This window comes from Glycine max, chromosome 9 (assembly GCF_000004515.6).
Source record: "Glycine max cultivar Williams 82 chromosome 9, Glycine_max_v4.0, whole genome shotgun sequence".
In the NCBI taxonomy this organism is placed as follows: Eukaryota; Viridiplantae; Streptophyta; class Magnoliopsida; order Fabales; family Fabaceae; genus Glycine; species Glycine max.
In genome coordinates, this window is record NC_038245.2 from 34,178,877 (window position 1) to 34,195,429 (window position 16,553).

General features: G+C 33.9%; 1 pseudogene; it reads left to right on the forward strand.

Moving 5' to 3' along the window:
* The first annotated feature begins 4,257 nt into the window (after positions 1-4,257).
* Positions 4,258-9,526, forward strand: LOC100810301 (protein PTST, chloroplastic-like; annotated as a pseudogene).
* Positions 9,527-16,553: the final 7,027 nt, after the last annotated feature.

The window sequence follows — 16,553 nt, forward strand, 5'->3', positions numbered from 1 at the left end:
TGGACAAGCTCCAAAGGCTTAGACAAGGGAGTATGAGTGTTGAAGAATATAGACAACAAATGGAACTACTCTTTTTAAGAGTTGGACTTAGGGAGGAGGAAAGAACAAGCATAGCTAGGTTCCTTAGTGGGCATAATATGGAAGTGAGGGACAAGGTTGAACTCCTTCTATATAGGGACCTAGATGAGCTAGTCCAACTTTGTATAAGAGTGGAGCAACAACTTAAAAGAAAGCCTTCTTCAAAATCTTATGGCTTTCACTTTTATCCAAGGAAGGACCAAGCCCAAGGAATTTTGGGGGCTTTACCTTTAAAACCCAAGGAAGATAAGGGTAAAACCATAGAGAAATACACCCCTAAGACTAGTTCCTAAGAAAGGACTAGCAACATTAAATGTTTCAAATGTCTTGGGAGAGGCCACATTGCCTCTCATTGCCCCCACAAAGAAAACCATGATTATGAGGGGTCAAGACATTTATAGTAGTCAAGAGGAGACTACTTCTTGCCCTTCCTCTAGTTGAACTGAAGATGAAGTAAGGGGTGAAGAGTCTAGTGAGGAAGTCTACCTCCATGAAGAAGGTGACCTCTTAATGGTTAGAAGGCTCCTTGGAGGTCAATCTTGTGATCTATCTCAATCCCAAAGAGAGAACATCTTTCATACAAGATGCAAAATTTTAGATAAAACTTGTTCTCTCATTGTGGATAGTGGATCTTGTTGCAATTGTTGTAGCACAAGATTAGTTTCCAAGTTTAACCTCACTATCATTCCCCACCCAAAACCTTATAAACTTAAATGGCTCAATGAGCAAGGGGAAATGGCAGTTAACCAACAAGTGAAGGTACCATTCTCCATTGGGACATATAAGGATGAAGTTAATTATGATATAGTTCCCATGGATGCAGGACATATTCTTGTAGGAAGGTGAAGGCCATGGCAATTTGATAGGAAGATCATTTATAATGGCCTAACTAATGAGATTACCCTCACCCATCTTGGCACTAAATTTGTTTTGTATCCTCAAACACCTTCACAGGTGGCCAAAGATCAATTAACTATGAAAGATAAGAGGGATGAGGAAGAAAAACTAGAAAAACAAAAGAAATAGAAGGATAGTAAGGCCTTGTCTTCAAAGGTCAAGGGGAAGGAAAAAGAGAAAAAGGATTCCTCCAAGAAGGTTGTTAAGAAGGAAAATCATTTTGCAACAAAAGGTGATATTAAAATAGCACTCCTTCTTAAAGAATCTTTCTACCTTCTCCTATCAAGGGAAACATCCCTTAGCACTACCACAATTCCTACATTTGAGACCTTACCCCCAAAGGTCCAATAACTCTTACATGAATTTGGTGATATATTTTCCAAAGAGATACCCCCTGGGCTACCTCCTTCAAGGCCATCCAAGAATGGCCCACCACAAAAAGTGTGGGAGATATTAAGAGCTTCCATGGGTTAGCAAGTTTCTATAGAAGGTTCGTTCCTAATTTTTCTACAATTGCCTCACTTCTCAATGAGCTGGTGAAGAAGAATATGGCATTTACCTGGGGTGAAAAACAAGAGCAAGCCTTTGCTTTGCTTAAAGAAAAGCTTACTAAGGAACCTGTTCTAGCTCTTCCTGACTTTTCTAAAACTTTTGAGCTAGAATGTGATGCCTCTAGAGTGGGAGTTGGAGTTGGAGCTGTATTGTTACAAGGTGGACACCTTATGCTTATTTTGGTGAAAAACTTCATGGTGCCACCCTCAATTACCCCACCTATGATAAAGAGTTTTATGACTTAATAAGAGCCCTCCAAACTTGGGAACATTACCTTGTTTCCAAGGAATTTGTCATTCATAGTGATCATCAATCACTTAAGTACATTAGAGGGCAAAGCAAGTTAAACAGAAGACATGCAAAATGGGCGGAGTACCTAGAGCAATTTCCATATGTTATCAAATACAAAAAGGGAAAAACAAATGTGGTAGCTGATGCCTTCTCTAGGAGACACACATTGTTTTGCTCCCTAGGAGCTCAAATTTTAGGATTTGATAACATTAGGGACTTGTATGCTTTAGATGAATATTTCTCTCCCATTTACGAGAGTTGTGGGAAAAAGGCCTAAGATGGATTCTATTTGGCTGAGGGGTATTTGTTCAAAGAGGGAAAGCTTTTGCATACCCCAAGGATCAATCAGGAAATTACTTGTGAAAGAGAGCCATGAAGGTAGGCTCATGGGCCACTTTGGGATAGACAAGACCCTTGTCGTACCCAAAGAAAAGTTTTATTGGCCCCATATGAAGAAAGATGTCCATAAGCATTGCACTAGGTGTGGGGCTTGTTTACAAGCCAAGTCTAGGGTGATGCCTCATAGGCTATACACACCCTTACCCATCCCATCTGCACCTTGGGTAGACATTAGTATGGACTTTGTCCTTGGGCTTCCTAGAACCCAAAGTGGTGTTGACTCTATCTTTGTGGTGGTGGATAGGTTTAGCAAGATGACACACTTTATACCATGCCACAAGGTGGATGATGCTTCCCACACCTCAAAACTCTTTTTCAGGGAAGGTGTGAGACTCCATGGTTTGCCTAGGACCATTGTGTCAGATAGAGATGCTAAGTTCCTTAGCCACTTCTGGAAAACCTTATGGGCTAAGCTAGGAACTAAGCTTCTTTTCTCTACCACTTGTCATCCACAAACTGATGGGCAAACAGAGGTAGTGAATAGGTCTTTATCCACCCTTTTAAGGGCTCTTCTGAAAGGCAACCATAAGTCTTGGGATGAGTATCTTCCTCATGTAGAATTTCCCTACAACAGGGGGGTTCATAGAACCACCAATCAATCCCCTTTTGAGGTTGTCTATGGGTTCAATCCCCTAACAACCTTAGACCTCATTCCTCTCCCACTTGACACTTCTTTTATACATAAAGAAGGGGAATTTAGGTCAGAGTTTGTAAAGAAGTTGCATGAGAGGGTTAAGAACCAAATAGAGAACCAAACAAAGGTGTATTCAACTAAAGGCAATAGAGGAAGAAAGAAGCTAGTTCTTAATGAGGAGGACTGGGTTTGGCTCCATCTTAGGAAGGATAGATTCCCTACTAAAAGGAAATCCAAGCTTAGCCCTAGAGGGGATGGACCTGTTCAGGTCTTGGAGAGGATCAATAACAATGCCTATAGGTTGGACCTCCTAGAAGAGTATGGAGTCAGCACCACTTTTAATATTTCTGATTTAATTCCTTTTACAGGTGGAGCTGAAATTGAGGAGGAGGAACCAACAGATTTAAGGTCAAATCCTCTTCAAGGGGGAGGGGATAATGCAATCCTCCCTAGGAAGGGACCAATTACTAGAGCCATGAGCAAGAGGCTCCAAGAGGATTGGGCTAGAGCTGCTGAAGAAGGCCCTAGGGTTCTCGTGAACCTCTGGGTAGATTTTTGAGCCCATGGACCAAGGTTGGGTCCACTTATCTTTGTACATATTAGATTAGGATTTCATTATTTTTGGTCCTTGTATTTAGGACTTCATAATGTAGGTAGGGTACCCTAGAAATGTAGGATTTTTCAACCCTTGTATTTTAGGGCACCTAGACTAGTTTTTGTATTAGGGGTAGTTTTGTAATTTTACATGAATTAAGTGAATATTTGATGTGTGTGTTGGGAAATAAATTTAATTGAATTGGGAGAAGCCCAATCCAATTAAATTTTAGAGGGGGGTGAGCATTTGCTTGCTACACCCCATTGCCACATCATATAGTCATATTTTGTGCATGTCCTTCATGCTTTATATGCCTCATGAAACCTAAGCACGCTTAGTGGAGAATCTTGGACATGATCTTGTATTAGTGGGCCGAACCATAACTGAAACTCACTAACCATAATTAGTGAATTTTTTGCTCCAAAATTTGGCTCCACAAATTCAATTTCAAATTCAAGTGAAATTTGAATAGTAATTCAAATTTCCCTCCAATTTTGTGTGACACTTAGGCTATAAATAGAGGTCATGTGTGTGCATTTTTCAACTTTGATCATTTGAGAATTACACTTCAAAGTTCAGACCTCTTTTGAGGCACAAATTTCATGCTCTTTCTCTCCTTCTCTCTCCACTCATCTTTTCCTACCTTCAAGCTCTTATCTATGGCTTCCTATGGTGGTGAGCTTCTTCTCATCTTCTCCTTGAAGTGACATCTCCTCTCAACTCTTCTTCTTCTTCTCCATTCTGCTACCATTAAAATTCAAGAAGCAAAGGACTTCATTGATGAAGAAGATCCCAGGCCTACAAGTTCCACATGGAGCTACATCAGAAACTTGTATCTGATGAGGTTTTTTGTTTTCCGTTTGAATATTAATTTTAGTCACATTGTTAAATAAAATTAGCGTAATTGATATTTTCATTAACCATGTAGGATTCACAGAAATGTATGCCGAAACCGATTGGATATGCTGAAATGGACAATGCAGTGGCTGTAGTTGATCCATTGGGAGAATTAGTTAAGAACTTGTTTAGATTGTTGTACATTATTGTCATGTTTAAGGTTGAGAATTATCCGATACTAATTATCATATTTCTTTCATAATTTGAGTAGGTCTCATCTCTAAACACAGGGAATATTCTTTTCAAATGTTTCAAGAACGACAGGATGGGAAAGCACTCAGAAACTTCAATGAAATGTGGCTTCCCAGAGTTCAAGATGGGACTTTCACAGATTGGCCTCTTCCTACCAAACTTTTACTGCAGTGTGTATCCTAGAAGGCCTTTTATCTATAGAGCAAATTCTATGCCAATTAGTTTATAGGAATCTGCATCATGCGAAGATAATTCTATTGAGGATGAGGATCCATCTACAGACTTGGAAGAGGAAACTTTTGCAAAACCACCTACCAGTGAATAGGTATTTTTTAATACAATTTATAGTTGTGTTTCTGAAATCCCACAACTTCCATATGATTACAAAAATGTTTGTAACTTCTTAAACACTTGAAATTGAATTTTTGTCCTAACCATGCTATTTTTTTCTTTTTTCAGAGCATATGGAGCCACTGATGCAGTGATGTATCTTGTGAACCATAGAAAATGTTTGCATTGTTAAAACCACCAACCACTTTTTTTCTCTAATTTTGTCTCGGTTTTTTTCCTGAAAAACTAAATCTGAAAAGGGTTTAGATGATAGTCTATTATTCTATTTGCACTTTGTTAGAGACCTAGGTTGGCCTATCTTTAATAATCTTAAAATAGAGAATCAGTGAACCTTTATCATGTTGATGTCAAAAATAGTGAAAAATAAATAGGCTAAGAAATTAGCATCAGTTCCTTCATTTGTTGTGGTGTTATTTTCTTTGTCCATCTTTTCTTTACTTGGCTTTGGAGTGTCTTTTGTGTGTTGAGAGGTTACTGGTTAGCCTGTCTATATTTATCCTGAAACACCACCTTGTATCACATTATTCCCTAAACCAAAGATGATTTACCATTAATATACTCTTGTCATGGGGATTCAGAATAATAAATAGACTTGGGGTAAATGTAAGGATCGAGGAAAACTAATAAAGAGAAGTTATTTCAATTTTCAAGTGCATTTTTTCAATGAAATATTATTTAAATGGATCTCATATTTTTTGTTTATTGGGTTATTACTTTATAAAATGACAGAAATCAAACCTGAAGGAATAGTTTCACCAAGTTCCAAAAACTAAACACCCTTTATTTTGTGCAATTATTTTGAACAGACAACAATGGTAGTGACTAATTGTTAGTACGATTGGCAAATGCACCAATTCGTTCAAGTAGTAATTAAAACGGTAAGACCGAATATCATGTCCATATGAAATTTATTATACTTTGATGACGCATATTCAGTTTGTAGACAATTTTAATTGCATGGAAGTAAAATGAAATAGCTCATTCATGTTTCAAATTTCTATGATAATTTTTCTCAACTTAAAAAAAACATATAAAAAACAAACACAAAGTTGTAAAATAGAACAAATACCAAGGTGAATGTGTCAAGGAGCATTCTACTGAACTTTCTCTTGACGTGATTAAAGAAGTTTTTCTCTATTTAACATTATCCTAATGTTCTTTGCACCGTTAAATTACTCTAGTTGTAATTCCTCACATGAAAGAGCCTAGCCCTCCTAGTTTCGTTCTTGATTCCTCAACAAACTCATTCTAAGCGAGCCGCATGCAAAAGGTGCAATATTTACTAGATTACTTCACACTATTCCTAGAAATGAAGGCCTCTAGATGCTCTACCAAGTTCTAAGGACTAGAAGCATTTTCCAATACTTAAATCCTAAAAAAACATATAAATGGGGGATTAAGCCATAAATATGGAAAATAAACACAAATAGAAGCAAAGAACACTAGCAATAATATTAAATAGATAATTAGAGTTTTTACATCAAGCGTGCTTAGTGGAAAAAATCCCCGACAATGATGTGTTTAGCCCTCCATTAACAAGGAGGGTTCAATACAAAGATGAAATAAGATGGAAATGGAATGGTGAAGTGAAAATGTGAAGAAAAGTGTCTTCCTCCTGCCTTGATGGTCTGTTCCTTCCTTCCTACACTACTTCCTATGGTTTCCTTCCCTTCTTCCAGATTTAATGACTTTTGGGCTTCTCAGATTATGAATCCGCGCTCAACGAGCATGTCTCGCTGAGCGAGAGTTAGTGACTGGGCGCTTAGCAGGCTTGGACGCGCTAAGCGCGAGAAGAGACAAAAGATTCACTGGGTGGGCTGACTGTGCGTTGCTCTCTGGCTTTACATTCTCTAGGATTCCGCTCTCGCTAAGAGAGTTGGCTTCCTCGCTAAGCAAATGAGACTTGCTTAGCCAATCTGGCTCGTTGAGTGAGCCCTTTCGCAACATTTCCAAATCTTCTCTTCTTCAGCCTAAAAATCCAAATAAGTTCAACATTAGTCATCCAAATGGAGCTTCCACTGTATAAACTCACACAAAAACCAATTATTTACAAATCTCACAAAAGAAACCATAAAATTAGAGGTACAATGCTACTTTTTATCCATTTTTAATGTATTTAGTACTCTTGAATAGCAATTAACACTAATTGTGCTTTTTCACTTCTTTTGTTTGAATATTTTGGGGAATACTTTGATATGATGAACTTGCATGTTTTTGCGTGTTTACTTTATTGGACTTAAATTATCTCAAATTCTAAGAAATGGTTAGTGTGTTTTTGGCCTGGGTGATTACACTTATTGAAGATACCTTTTTTTGGTGTTTCTGTATGCAACATGGATTAATAAATCATATTGAGATCTTCTATTTCAAATTTTATTGAGCAGATAATGGCACTGCTTGCTGACACACGAGGAGCAAAACTCACTAAGATGCTTAGTGAAGCCAACCAGCAAAATTGGTTCCTAAAAAGACAGGTATCTACACACACACATATTGTATATATTGTATTTGTGCCAAACTATAGATGGATCATTGGGAAGAAGATGTATGGGATGTCAATAATACATGGGATGTATTTAGTCAATTCAATCTAGATGTAGCATCTTCCTAATTAGGATGTTCATAGGTGAATGAATTCATTAGAGGGAAAAAGGGATACCATTAGGTCAACTGTAGAGTGAAAGCCGCCTTAAACATCATCTCTTAAAGGAGGTGGAAATGTTAGGAATCCCATATTCAATAGAATAAGAAGCTCAATGTGATACTTAAGCCATGATAATATTTTTTTGTTATTTTGCTGGTAAAAGAAATGGATAAATAGGAAAATTTGTTAATTATAATAGTCCATTTGCATAAGCGGTTAGAGCTGAAATTCTATTTTGGATTTGATTATTAAAAGCTATCATCATTGACTGATATATTGTTTGCCATAAAATGGAAGTACAAATGTTAATAATTTCTTGGGAATAGACTTGTTTTCCGATATTCTTCTATTTTTTTCTCCTCATTAGCATGAGTTGAGCATAATTGTATTATGTTTTTGTTAAAAGTTGTTCGAGCCTTTTAACTTTCAGCCTTTTTTCTATTCACTTCTCTTTAGTTTTTGGTTCAGGGCTCGTTTGTATAGGTTTTATTATTGAACTCATAAGTTATACTAACTTCTGATTATACATTGAAGAATTTTTGGGGAGATTTATTTTCCCATTATTTTTAGATGCCATAGTTTGAGGATAGAATGTAGATGTATAAATGACAAAGGTCCTTGCACTTAGAACCTGTATCGACTTCTTTTTCCCTCTATAGTTGAATGTAATGGAGGATACATTGGTAAAATTCAAAAGTGAATTTGCAGTCATGGAGCTTGAAATTCAGGTTAAAATTTACAGCCACCTTTTCACTTTTTATGTTGTTTTTATGTTGCCAACTTTTCTTTGTTTGACATTTGTTGACCAATAATTTTCATACTGCATAATTGAATGAGTATACCTTTCATGACTATGTTTGTATCTTGATTGCTATTGATTTAAGAATTGACTCTTGAAATTTTATATGACTTTTGATGGTGGTTTATCACTTCTATCCCATTTTATACTGATGGTGCACCTCATGAATACTATTCCTTTAGTGTGCTTGTTGTAGTGCTATTCTCTTTTTGTTGTTAGAAATTAAGAACTTGAAGCCATTGATATTCAAAACATAAATCATGTTATTTTTAGCATTTTAATTGTTCAACATTTGTGCATATGTTATTAAGCTTATTATTAGTTAGAAACTGTGTTGATAAACATGAAATGAGAGAATATTAATTCAAAATTTTGCTAAAGTTTCTACTATTTTGAACTAACCTTAATATATAATATCAAATTCGGTGTCTGAAAATGTTATGATACTTATTGTTGTAAATTATAAAATATTTCAAAAATTAAATTAATTCGATCATAAGTAACAGAATGTCATCTAACAAATTAATTAAAGTTTGATTCTCTATCCAATCAATTATTGAGCTCTGCAAGCTTGCATTGTTAATTGTAGTATGTGTGACAGTTATTTTGCTCATTGAAATTCATTTCTTTCATCATATTGGGTGCTAATATATTGTTTACTTTTGGGGTAGGCCTTGGCCAGATTAGCAGAAGAAATAACTCAATGTGGTATTTCAGAAGGTTCAAGGAAGATCAATGGAAAGTACATTCATTCTCACCTTGTTGCTAGATTAGAAGGTATAATGGTATTTGCTCTGACTACTACTCATGATTAGAGCAAACCCTATAAGATTAACAAGTGTACTTCCTAGTTCTATATAATTATGTGTTAATGTTTGTGTGGCATATGCTAATAGAGCTTCTCAACAATGTCTTTTGTTGCCAACTTTGTCCCATTTGTGTCCTTATCAGTGCAAATACGTTGTTTTTTCCTACATTGCTGTAAATGAACAATTAAAGGAACAAATAAAGGAAGTCGATGCAGCACAATCAAAGGAGGTTTCTGTGTTTTGGGTTGGCATGGCTGAGGTAAACACATTCAAGATTAGACTTCCAAATGTTCAATAAGAACTTGGTTTAAAACTTTGAACTGTGGGAAAACTGTGTTTTGCTTACATTAATGACTATTTGTATAAAATATAGTGCTCTCAGCTTTAATACCATAGAGCTTTCTATTGCTAATATTAAGAATGCAACTAAATTAGTTCCATGAAGCATCTAACTTGAATCATTGAATATTATTTGCTTCCTCTCCTTTCCTTGCTATTCTTCACAAAATTTTTAGCTTGATCAATAAACACACATAAACTCTCTTGTGACAACCTTAGGATACCTTGAGAGCGATCTCTTAGTATCTTGATTCCTAATACAAAAGAGGCTTCCCCAAGATCTTTCATCTCAAAATTTTTCGTCACAAATTTCTTAGTCTCTTGTAAGAATCTTATATCGTTGCTAGCAAGCAGTATGTCATTGACATATAACACCAAGAATGAGTATTTACTCCCACTAAACTTGTGGTATACACAATCATCAACTGCATTTTCCTCAAAACCATATGAGGTAATGACTTGATGGAACTTGTAATACCATTGACGGGAAGCTTGTTTCAAACCATAGATAGATTTATTTAGTTTGCAAACCATAGACTTTGAGTCACCTGATACAAAGTTTTCTGGTTGCATCATATAAATTGTTTCTTCAATGTCACAATTTAGAAACACAGTCTTAACATCCATCTGATGTAGCTCTAAAACATAATGAACTACCAGTGCCATTATTGTTCTAAAAAAATCTTGTGGGTAAATACTTTAGCTACTAGACGAGCCTTATATCTCTCGACATTTCCCTTTGAATCCCTTTTGGTTTTAAATATCCATTTGCAACCAATAGGTTTCAAACTTTTAGACAATTCGACGAAATCCTAAACATCATTGTCTTACATAGGTTTCATCTCATCCTTCATGGCATTGATCCAGTTTTGAGAGTTAGAACTACGCATGGCTTGACAGAAGTTAATCGGATCATCCTCTGTTAAACCAATGTCATCCTCATGTTCTTGGAGAAAGATAATATAATCATCAGGGATTGCACTTATCCTCTCTCTATTAGATCTCCTTAATGGCACTTCTTGAGGTTGTTGTATAAGTATTTGAGGGAGAACCTCATCATTGTCTTGTTCTTGAACAATGTCATCAACAATAGTTTAAATATTGTTTTCTATTACTGGAGTTGTTTCTTGAACAACAATAGGTATGAGGACTTGAGCACTGTCAATAACAAGTTTTTCCTCAAAGACAACTTTTCTTATGTTCTCTTCCTTCCCAAACTCAACTTCCTCAAGAAATCTTTCATTTCCCATTTCAAATATTGATCTTAAAGGGGGACCATAAAACTTATAGCCCCGAGAGCGTTCAGCATAGCCAACAAAATAGCAGCTAATTATTCTTGAATTCAACTTTCTTTCATGTGGCCTATAAGGCCGCGCCTCAACTAGACAACCCCAAATATGAAAATGCTTAATGCTTGGCTTTTTGCCAGTCCAAAGTTCTTAAGGGATTTTATTAACTGCTTTACTTGGCACCCTATTAAGGATGTAAGCTGCGGTCTTTAAGGCTTCTGCCCAAAGTGACTCTGGCAAAGAAGAATGACTAACCATACTTCTCACCATATCCTTAAGAGTTCAGTTTCGTCGTTCTGCAACACCATTCATGCTAGGTTTGCCTGGCATAGTGTATTGCGGAGCAATTCCACACTCTTTGAGAAAAAGCGCAAAAGGTCCTGGACGTTGTTCTCCTGATCCATCATATCTACCATAGTACTCACCACCATGGTCAGATTTGACAACCTTAATTTTCTTTCCAAGTTGAAGTTCAACTTCAGCCTTGAAACTCTTAAAAATGTCTAGGGATTGAGACTTCTCATGTATCAAATAAAGGTAATCGTATCTAGAGTAGTCATCTATGAACGAGATAAAGTAATATTGCCCATTCCAAGAAGGTGTTGGAAAAGGACCACAAATGCCCGTATGTACCAATTCTAAGATGTCTTTAGCTCTTTCGACACCTAATTTCCTTATGTTTATTCGTTTTCCCTTTATGCATTCAACATAGACTTCAAAGTCTGATAAATCTAAAGGTTCAAGAATTTCATTCGACACAAGTCTCTGAATTCTCTGTTTAGAGATATGACCTAAGCGTTTGTGCCATAAAGTGGCTAAATTCTCTTTTAATTTTTTTTTTGTACCACGTGAATTTGCTTGTAGTATTTCATTATAGGAACAATTAACATCCAACATATATAGATTATCAATTAAGGAACCAAAACCAATCAAATTCAAATTCTGGTAGAGACTAATTTTATTATTTCCAAATGAACAAGAAAAACCAAATTTGTCCAAACTAGAAATAGAAATTAAATTCCGTCTAAAAGAAGGTACAACAAAAGTCTCAAAAAAATCCAAATAAAATCCAGTCTTTAACTGTAATCTAAAAGTTCCTATAGCCTCTCTTCCTCTTTCACACAGTGAGATATAAGCTCATTAAGGGATCATTTGTCCTTCTGAGTGTTATAACTTACTTTGAATTGCCCAAAGTGTGTAGGAAGTGAGATCAAAACTAAATGCACGAGCAAGTCTTCACCAAGCTCTAACTTAAGTGCTTTCAGTTTAGATGCCAAGTCAGACATTTCCATTATGTACTCCCTTATATTACTTTTGCCCTTATACTTCATGGAGATGAGTTTAGCCAAAAGGTTACTCGTCTCCGCCTTCTCATTTTTGGCAAAGTACTGTTCAATTTCATCAATCAATTTCTTTGCATTTTCACCCTCAGAAATAGAGCCCCGAAACGCTTCTGGAATAGAGTGTTTCATGATCATAATGCACATTTGATTCGAACGATCTCATTTCTCAATTTTTACCTCATTAGAGGCTTCCGAAGTGGAAGTGAGTCGTTCCATTCTCAGTGCCAAATCCAAATCCATACAGCTGAGAACAATTTCTACGGCTTCCTTCCAGACCTTAAAATTTGTCCCATTCAACATAGGGATACTATTCACTTGAGCAGATACATTTGCAGCACTAGCAATAGAAACTAAATAATAATAAAAATAAAAATAATTACATGCTCACAAATAAGCCAATATGTTATATATATATATATATATATATATATATATATATATATATATATATATATATATATATAACAAGACATGTGCAAAATAGTTCACATAACAAACTCATCACACGATACCCAACACAACATTAATTCATAGTCTTTGGACAGAGAAATTAATTTATAATTAATACTCTCAATGCAATGATCAAATATTGACAATAAATTTTGTCAAATCATAGTCTTTTTTGGATGAACTATAATTCACATGAAAATACCTTATAATTGTCACACATTTATCATCACAGGTACAAAATTATTTTACCAAATTATGTCTTCCTTTGGGCTGAACACAATTTGCATAAATAATTTTATACTAATATCTATGTAATTTTAATTAAATTAATTTACGCAATAGAGATTGCTTTGACAATATATTGTTTCAATCAACTCAATCAAAATTACCAGACAAAAAAAAAAAATTTAAGGGTTTGTAATTTCTGGATTTACACCAAAACATAATGGGAATCACCAATTAATACACATAATTCACAAATAAAAACAAGAAAAACAAAAAAAAAATGAAAAAGCCAAATTGCATTTAACGATACGCAACATGGGTTTTCTTATGATGATATAATAAAGCCAAAGATTATGTATCACATGTATATCATGTCATGGCATGTATGACATGGATTCATGGCATGTAGAAGGAAACAAAACTAACAACCATAAAAACAAGCACATGTACGAGAAACAAAAATGGATGACAATTCTGGAGTGAGAAAAAAAAAAGTTTTTCTCATGGAATCCAAATGCAAAACATGAACGCGCATCTCATGATTATTATATCGTGATTGAAAAGAAAAAAAAAATTCAAACTTACAATCATAATTATAATTGCAAAGATAAAATCCCAAAATAAAATTAGGGTTCATGTAACAAAATAATACAGGTATAACACAAACCAAATAACTTCAATTCCCAATAATCTAACAATAATGATGGCTCTGATACCACTTGTTGCACTTCTATATAGGGATCTTAATAAAATTTCAATAATCATTAGAAACACATTACGTTAGATTATCAAGAGGGGTTGTGAATAATACCTGGATCCACGATAAGCAGCGGAATTGATGAGTCTGAGGAACTGCTGGAAGAGAATACAATTTCTGATTTGTTGTATTGGGGACCACAACCTTGCTTTAGGTTTTAACCTGTTAGAGTTCCATTATTCCCTAACTGGCCAAATTGGTTTTCGCTTATCAAGTTCATATTAATTTCTGATGATAGTCCAATAGGCTTACCAAATTAGATAACTTTTATTGAGCCTATAAATATAAACAACTAATATAAATGGTAAATATAATATATAACTCACACTGATTAATTAATTAGAAATTATAAAATTCTTAACATATACCAATGAGGAGGGGAAGAAGATTGTTGATTGTAGTGATTCATTACTACATAGGTAATTGAATAATCAATTGATTTTGCTAAATTATAATCATATATGAACGTGAGAACTTAAATTTGAATGAAAATATGCACGTGTCAAACTGGACAAGAAAATCTTCAACCCTGAGGTCAAATTTTTAAATTTGAGGCCAATAAGTTGGTCTTAACCCATAGGGCCTCGTAGGTTTATAGGCCTTTCAGCTTTAACCCACATGGGATATGGCCAAGTTGGGTGAAGTGTCCTATTTTAACATCTCTGCTCGTATAAACAAATGTGTGCAAATTCACACGAATTGCAACTTGCAAAGTAGTGTCAACACATTCATACACTGAATCAAATAAATATAAACTAGAGAAAACGAGGGACGGTAAGATCCAATGATTTGCTCGTTGATGAGTATATATTGCACATTATATGTTCAGCAAAAAAGTGGTACACCAAAAAATACACATAATTCGCTAGTTTTATGTCTAATTTATGTCTCATTCGAATTATCTTCAATACAAATAAAAGAAATAAATCGTTCGGTTTTAAATTAGAGACATTAAATTAAAATTTAAAATGATGATTGTTTTTCTTGTTCAAATTACTTCTAATAGCATCAAATAATGTTTTTATTATTTATTTTCTTTTCTTCTTCATAATTAATTTTGGGCTAAAATATAATTTTTGTTTTTTATTCATTTTTTAATTAAGATATTTGATTTCTCATTTTTAAAAGTTCATAATTTTAGTCCTTCATTTATAATTGAGATAATTTATCTCTCATTCTTAAAAAAAATATAATTTTAGTTTTTGTGATCAATTTCAAACGTTAATATGTGTATTTTGTAAATGTTGATTGACAAGTGTTTTTTAATTATTTAATTGCTAACAAACTTAATTTATTTTCAAAAGTATTAAAAAGTATATAATTAAGTCTGAAATTGACAAAAGAGACTAAAATCATAAAATTTTTAAAATTTGAGAACAAAATTTTTCAATTAAAAAATATTAAGACTAAAATTGTGAATTTTTTTAAAATAAAATATCTCAATTAAAAAAATAAAGAAATTAAAATTACAAATTAAAAAAAGAACAAAAATTAAAAATATTAATTCTTTATTTATTATTGTTGTTTAAATACAAACTAAATTCTAATTTTCCTCTATAAATAGAATACTTCTATATAACTATCAATTATATAACTATCAATTAGCTTTAACATTTTTATCTTAATTCTTAAATCACGACTAGTAGTCATGGAATATATTCCTTTTTTACGTACCGCAAGATAGATGTTGGGGAGAATCCCTTTATATTCTTGTTTGCAAGCTATTGTCCATCGGTATGCATTGGACTATGCTCCAGTACAAATGTCTTGTTTCTTATTTAATATATATATAATTTAATTAGCATAATCGCATTAATAAATAAAAAAAAGTAGTATAGAAGAGGTTGTGCACCTTTCCAGATTCTTATCTCGCTTATTCCCTTTCAAATCCTTTTCTATGCAAATTTTCATAGCTTAATATTTCAATATTTAGAATTTAGAATATATAATGTAAATTATATGAAATCTAGGGTGGATGTTTTTGAAAGACTCTCTTAAGATTCATTATCAAGAAGGCTGGCAATAAGGTGCAAATTTGTAGAACATGAATTCGTTCTAAAACTCAAATTGACAGAGACATGGGAGATAGTTATTACATAACTTAAGTCTCCAATTTAAAGTCTTGTAACTAGAAAAAACTTAATTGGAAGATGATATCAAGCTAAAGATATTCAATCAGATTCTTTGAAAAAAAAATCAATTATCAGTAGATCTAATAAATATTTTACATATGTCGTGATGATCAAAAAATAATTATTAGTTTAGTGATTACTTTGATAATAACAATCTTGAAAGTAATACCAAACATGATTTTTACTTATTGAGAGTGTTAAAAACTTTTATATTAAAAGTACATACTCATCAAACACTAAATTTTTAAAACAAATAATAAATAATAATTGTTGGCACAAAAAGATTTCCCGACAGCTAATTTAGTCATGGGTATTGTCATTGGCCCAAAAGACCCTCCTATTCCCATTTCAAATTCCTCACCCCAACCCTCTTCTTCCCTCAACGTACCTACCCCCAACCTTCGTGGAACCCCTTTCCCCTTCTCTCTCCTTCCCTTCCCATTCTAACCCAATCGAATCCTTTCCTTTTCCTTCCTCGTCATTCCCTCCTCCCCTTTTATGCAACCCCTCTGATCTAATATATTTTTTTCTTGCATTTTGTATTCAATGAAGTTGTTGATTTGTCTATAATAAAATCAAGATTTCACTATCTTTTTTTTTTTGGAAAAAATATGAAATAGAATTGTGCTTTCATTGTATGTCATAACACAACGAAATCGTGATTTCATTACATATATTTTTTGGTTTTGAAATAAACAATGAAATCACGATTCTGTTGTGTTGCAAAAAAATATAACAACGAAATCATGATTTTATTATGTTAAGGGGTCAATGTGCCAAAAAATAACAACAAAGGAATCATGATTCTATTGCTGTGTAGGATGACAAAAAAAGATACAATGAAATCACGATTCTATTGTGTTGAGAGAGGTGTGAAAAT